Here is a 7,058-nt window from a genome sequence, read left to right as displayed (position 1 = left end):
TATTCCAGAGTTAATGAACTTTAACGTTTAGGGTAATGTAAGTTTTGTCCATGCTGTATACTTTGACTTGACTATGATAAAGTCACTTTACTTGAAACATTAAACAATTGTTAAATGAAGGGTTTGTTTTAAATTGATGATTCAGTTAATTTCAGCTTGTCATTCAAAATCAAGTTCTTTGACTCTTTCCTTCAGATTTTACGGTAATTTTTCATGCGGTAGCCTTTATATGTGACATTAAAACATGCATAAATTTCATGACATGTGATTATTACAATTACAGATTGTAGATATCAATTTTTGTTATTTAAATTCAATAAGTCACAGAATGATGACAGAAATATCGTATCAATTGGAAGATATATACTCCGCATGCAGGTGCTGCTGGAATGTTGTTACATATAAATAGAAAGTTCACAATTAGGAAGCTGGAATCTTCCTTTTAGTCATTAAATTTTATTTTCGTCAATTTCTTGATATAAGACAAGATTTGAGGCAGACTTAGCTATCTGTTACATACTTTATCTTTAATTCGATGGGATAGATGCGTGCAACATAGTCATCACATTTTGAATTATTTAGTGAGAGAACATCATATATACAGCGGAAAGTAAAGTTAATGGATATTGCTCACCTCTTTTTGATTCTTCCTAAGAAGTTCCTGTATGCAGTCAGCCTCATTAGAACAAAGGAAAAAGTCGACAGCAAGAGGGACACAATTGGTTCTTATGGAAGTGCCGATAGTTTATTGAAAAACACGTCCTCCAAACGTAACAAGAAATCGAGCATCTTGATAATGTCAGTATCAAAGAAATTTTTGTTTGAATCAGAGTGATTCTTTATAAAGCACGAGTTGTTCCTCCCTAAGACACGAAACCTGTATTTACGTTGGCCATTCTTTTTTATGAAACAAAGCAATAATAACTCTTTCAATTTGTCTGTTAGTTCTTAATGGACAATACTTGTGCAAAGTGAAGAAAAGTAAAATGTTTTAATACTGTTACAAGATGAAAAAGTCTTATACAGTATGTACTCTAAAGTACCAACATCTGTTTTACGCCACCTGTAGACTAGATAATTTCACAGAAGTTTTGAAACCAGGCTTAGATTGCTAATACAATTGATGTTAATAATTTTGAAAATAGATTTTATGATGCACTTTATAGACCCAGCAATATACCGTTTTTGTAGGGACACGTATGTAGTTTAGGTATTCAATACAATGATGGAAAATCCAGTTCTCTATTTTTTGACCTATGATTATCAAAGATTTGCTTTTTGGTTAGTGTCGTTGGTGTATATGTTGCGTTTCTATGTTAATTGTCAATGCCTAATTCATTTATCAAGCAGTTAATGTAATAAGATTTACAGACACGATATTGTTTGTGGCTTAATCTACAGTGACAACAACATATTTGCCATGGAAGTAGGATAAGTGTTTTGAAACATTTTGTTTTTTTAAAGATTGGCGAAGACTTGGTATTGTATTGATAGACCCATTCAGGTTCTTAATTCTGATTTGGATCAACAGTATATACGTCTTCTTTCTCGGGCTAAGCCATTGTCTAGAATAATCTCGACATAATCAATCAGTATTTTGATGTTGTGTTTTCGATTGATGGATTAAGGCTCAAGATATTTCGGACCCATGGATAACACATATCACAGGGAAGTGTTATTGGTAATGTTGAGATCACCGCTTATAACAAGGCAAGCCGGATTATGTGAACTAGCAATAAGCGATTTAGACTTGGGAAAATTTAAAATAAAACGATAGTTGTTCGAACATGATTATGAAGATTCGAATGTGAGTTGATTCCTGTATGTTTTTTCCTATAATTTATTTTGATAAACTTGTAGATTTTACTTGTAGTCGTTCAACAACATAATTAGAAATGGGGGACCAATTATATTAAACTAAGCATCCCTACTATGAAACAATGCATTTTGAAGAATAGTGAACGTGTTGTTTTGCTTGATCCTCGTCTGCGTACTGCAAACAAATTGCTACTGTTAACCCATCTCAGCATTATCAAATTCAACCCATACATGATACTATAATGAATAATTGTTTGTGCTTTTTGAGTAGATCCCCACTCTGGTCTGCTTTAGTATTGGTTAATGCGGGGTTCACACATTGCCGATTATTGCTCTCGTTTGAGATCAGACGGCGATACAACACGAAACGTGATAAAGTCGGATTACTATCCTCAATTATCTGGAATGTCATATCACTGTCTGAACGCAGTCGTTTAAGTTCGTAACAGTTCCTACGGGTTGGGAAGGGTCTGAATAGTTCGGCGAAGCACCTCGACAGTTAGGTGAGTCCCGTAACATTCAGAGAAACTCAGCCGATTTTATATAGTCGGATTACAATCGTCCCTATGTCGTGACAGATTTTGCTGTATCGGATCAAAATCCTAACAATGGTCTGTGTATTCTGGACTGTCTTCTGTGGAACGGGGATGATCTGGAGAAATTTTTCATTGATGTTTTTCTGCTGATTGAATCCAGATTACATCAAGATCTTGTCGATTGCGAACCGTTCTTGCTGAATCCGTTCCGAGTGAGTCCTGTAATTAATACGAAATTCGTCAATGATACCTACGTCAGAGTCCCGACAATTAAAGAATACAATTCGACTGAGACAGGACAAAGCCGTTTGCAATGCGATAGAGCGGACCGTGATAGTATTACGTTCCGACAGTACCTGATCATCCCGAGTATGCCAAAGTTGTTGAACAGATAACTTCCGTCAGCGTCGGTTCACTGTCTGGTCACTGTATGATCTCTGTCGGATTACATGCGGTAGAATCGGGACGCAGTCGTGATAGACTCGGTAAAATTTTACCAGGTGAAAAATACATTGTACACATTGGATTAGAAGCGGATTGAGAACGGGATTATCGGGATAAATTCGCTTTGAAACGGTTGAATATCGACGCTTCCTAAACAATACCTGATTGTTGTCGTGATAAAATTATTTGTTTTACAAATTTTAATTAAAGTTTGAATTTCCATTCACGATTCACAGGATCTTGGTCAGAATTTTGACAAATTTTAATCGGGAATGGTCTTGTCAATGACGGCAGTAAAAATCGTGAATGTGTGACATTAACATCAGCGTCAAAATCGTATTGATTTCCAAACACGTCTAACAACTTATGGAAATGTTGCAATTTCGTTTATAACGACAAACGACAAAACTAAAATTGAGAAGGGATATGGGGATTGTGTCAAAGAGACAACAACCCGACCATAGATCAGACAACAGCAGAAGGTCACCAACAGGTTTCTATTGGTTAGATCTCTTTTTATCTAATTTACATTTTTACATAATTTGGGGTTACCATTTTCAATTACTTGATACTTTGTGTTTTTACGACCATTAGGGCAATCCGATTATTTTAGTTAGATATAATTCTAGGTTAACAATATAAAAGAATTATAAATATTTGCTCGAATTTCAGTATTTTTGAGATTTTACTTTTTAATGGACGTATGGATAGCTTTTTCACTTTCAGAGGCTTTTCACATGTAAATGCATATTCAGGACAAGTTATAAAAGGCATATGATATTGATCCCTGTATTATATCATATACTGAGTCAGATTTTAAACGTTCTCAGTGTATATAACGTGCGAATCCAGCTAGTTCATTTTTACTGTTATATGCGGGTATGTCTATTGTAGAATAAAGGATCATGGGAAAACTGTATTTGTTTACGTTTTGAAAATATCAAGTTAAAGGATTTTAAGTTAAGTTTTAACATATTTTCTTTGTGATATGTCTTTATAATAAACAAACATAGCATTAAAGTTCAAATAAGTGTTATAAAAGCATCATAATATAGCATATCTATTATTGAAAGCGATCCATTTTAACTATAGATGCGATGAATTATCACTGTTAGTGCAGTCATTAATAATGTAGAATTTTCAAAGATGCGAGGAATTTTTATTGTAGAATTATGTGATAAATGCACTTGCAACAAATGAAAAAAAACTTAGTTGAAGACTTTAGGATTTATGAAACATGTATTTTCAAATTGAAATACAAACTCCTCATTCATTCTTCATCAAATATATAGCTTTTCAAACTTGTAACAAAAGCGATTCTCAAAATGTCATATTGTATTCTTCAGATTACGTTTCTCCTTGATTTTAACTTATATAGGGAATCACTGGAAGGTGACAGCAGCGGGCCCTCTTAGGCAGTCAGTGGGCCCCTACTTAGGAAAAATTCTAGATCCGCGAATGGATACTACCGCAGAGGTAAAACCATGCACATTTGGGTTATTGTACGCGAAATGCATGCTACAATTCATTTTCGTGATTTTATACCCTTTGGAACTCTATGTGGGCTATTTCAGCAACTAGGCAAAAAAAATCCCCAAACTAGATACACGGTTAGATTCAGCATGTCAACGAATTCCAAATATCTATATTAAAGGACTTTTGTCTATAAATTTGGACCCCACAAAATTTAAAAAGGGACCAAAAATATATAAAAAAATGCATGCATCGGATACATTTGTTCTTGAAGGCATGACTGCAACAATAGGATGAATATACAAAAATATCTTATTCTTGGGTCTCATTGGGGGGTTCTGATCCCGGATCCACTTACTGTTTTGTCAGATTCCCGTATTCAGCTTATTGTTTTGTCAGATTCCCGTATCCCGCTTATACTATGCAGTTCTAATTTTTATCCGTGTCCCGCTAGACTTCATTTCCCGTTTTTCACTACACAATCATTTGACTTTCACCTGTCACGCTTGCAAAAAATCGGCAATCCGGCATGACGCTTATACCCAAATGCAACCCACTTTTTTACTCTATTTTGACTCATATTGAGCCCATTATAAATATATTAAAAAAGTAGCGTAGATTTTTTTTATCCCTTTTTATCTCGTCTCGTTTCGTTTTTGAGCCATATATAGATGTCGTATGTGACAATGAGACAACTCTCCATCCGAGTCACAATATATAAAAGTAGACCATTATACGTCAAAATACGTTCTTCAACATGAAGTCTTGGCTCACACCGAACAGCAAGTTATAAAGGGCTCCAGTGTAAAATCTTTTAAACGGGAAAACAAAGGTGCAATCTATATCAAGATGTACGTAATTAGTGGTGAAGTGTCATGGAAATGGATAAAAAAAATAAGGATAAAGATCCCTATACGCTTTATAAGAAACTAAATGGAATACATTTGAAATTAATGTTATTTCTGTTGAATTTATTAGAGTGTTTTAAAACCAAACTTTCCTCCGTAAGTTAATTTTTATCAAATCTTTCTCTTACTTTATCTATTTTTTTTAGCAAGTCGGCTAAATTAAGGCTTTACAGCTAATTTCCTAATGCATGTAAAGCAAAACTTTGGTTGGCTTGCTTTGTTAGTATAATTGTTTATACAAACTTTGTAAATAAGATTGACATTTTTAAACAATATGAATAGGCATAGTTTAACCTGTATTTTTAATATTTGAATTAAATTGGGTGTTATCATAATGATTATCAAATAAAAAAAAAGCAAATCAACTAAAATCTTGCTCTACATGCTTAAAGAAATGAGCTGTAATAGATAAAATAAAATAAAATTATACAGTGAAAATGCACCGCATATACAATAATAATGATTCGCTCCACAGTGAAAATGAAAGAAAAGTATCATTATTCGACAGTAAACATGACTGGCATTACGAAATCATCATAGTGGAATGTAGTTAAATATGAAGAAACTGAATGACAAAACATATTCTACGTTATACAACTTTAATAATTGTATTAAAATGAATATTTTTTACTGCAACAACATCTAACCTGTTAGTTATAAAGCACCTGCACGATCTGTTCGTGAAATGTCCTAAATATTCACCTATTTTGGTATATATTTCACAACTGGATGGCTTTAGGCGCGATAAAACCCCGCTCGCATCTCTTACTTTGTTTTTTTAGTATTATGTATTTCTGAACATATACATTTTAACTAATTTTCTTGATTTTCTTCAAAAATTAAAAAAAGTTCGTCTGTTTATCTATCATTCTACAGTAGACATTTATGGCATATACAGTAAAAATGATATTTTAGGATCCGCACTTTACATACACTGGTTCTAGTCAACAACCTTTCCGGTTGCATTATTCCTACACCGATCTTAATGAAAGCAGCATGTTTAGCGGGGAAGCATCAATTACCAATTGTAAAGTCTTGAAATTTTTAATAAACCATTTTTTAAAACCAATTATTTTGTTGGCATCCTTTAAGGTCTGTCCGTTTGAATTTTCCTTGGAATTTGGTATCATAATCGTACTTTCACTTTTCAAAAAACAAAATCATCGACACTGCTAGTGTTATTTACTTTAGTATTTGAGTCATTCCAGTGAGATTCCAAATTTAAAAAAAAAAAAAAACCGAGAGCGAACGACCCTTTTATTATTATGTCTGCATTTGTTATTTATGTTCCCGAAATTTAAATGAAGATCGGAAAATGAAGATAAAAAGATGTAGTTTTGTCCATGTAACTCAATTTCGCTTGATTGATTATTAGTTGCTTGCTGGCAAATATTTCTTGAATGTTCAGTACAAAATGTGTCTTCGATACCGTACATTTATTATTGTTAATGGAAAAACAAGTTGAGTCTACATGTTTTATTTTTAGTATGACTGTGTAGGTGGCACGGTAGTATTTCAATTCCGAATTTTGGGTTGCTCTTTTGTGTACCCTACTTAGGTCAATGTATCTGAACAGTGTGATTTGACAAAAAATACAGTATCAACTGGACATACTTTCCCAAACTGAGGGATGAATAAGGTGTAGAAAACTATGAAATAATTTTACATACAGAAGAAAATTAATTTCTGAGAATTTTTTTAAAATTTGTATTCACTGCACCATAAAAGACGTAAAAACACTTGTGGCCTTAGGTTTTTGAAAATAGCAAAATAAGTAAACGGTCATGATACTTATTCAAATTCATTCCTGGATAGTAAATGAAAGTACTTCAGTTAACTGTGAATGTAGAATTTTTTGCAGTGTTAGAAAGTGGTGAAA

Source organism: Mytilus trossulus, chromosome 5 (genome assembly GCF_036588685.1).
Source record: "Mytilus trossulus isolate FHL-02 chromosome 5, PNRI_Mtr1.1.1.hap1, whole genome shotgun sequence".
Taxonomy (NCBI): Eukaryota; Metazoa; Mollusca; class Bivalvia; order Mytilida; family Mytilidae; genus Mytilus; species Mytilus trossulus.
Note: the sequence above shows the minus strand (reverse complement) of the source record.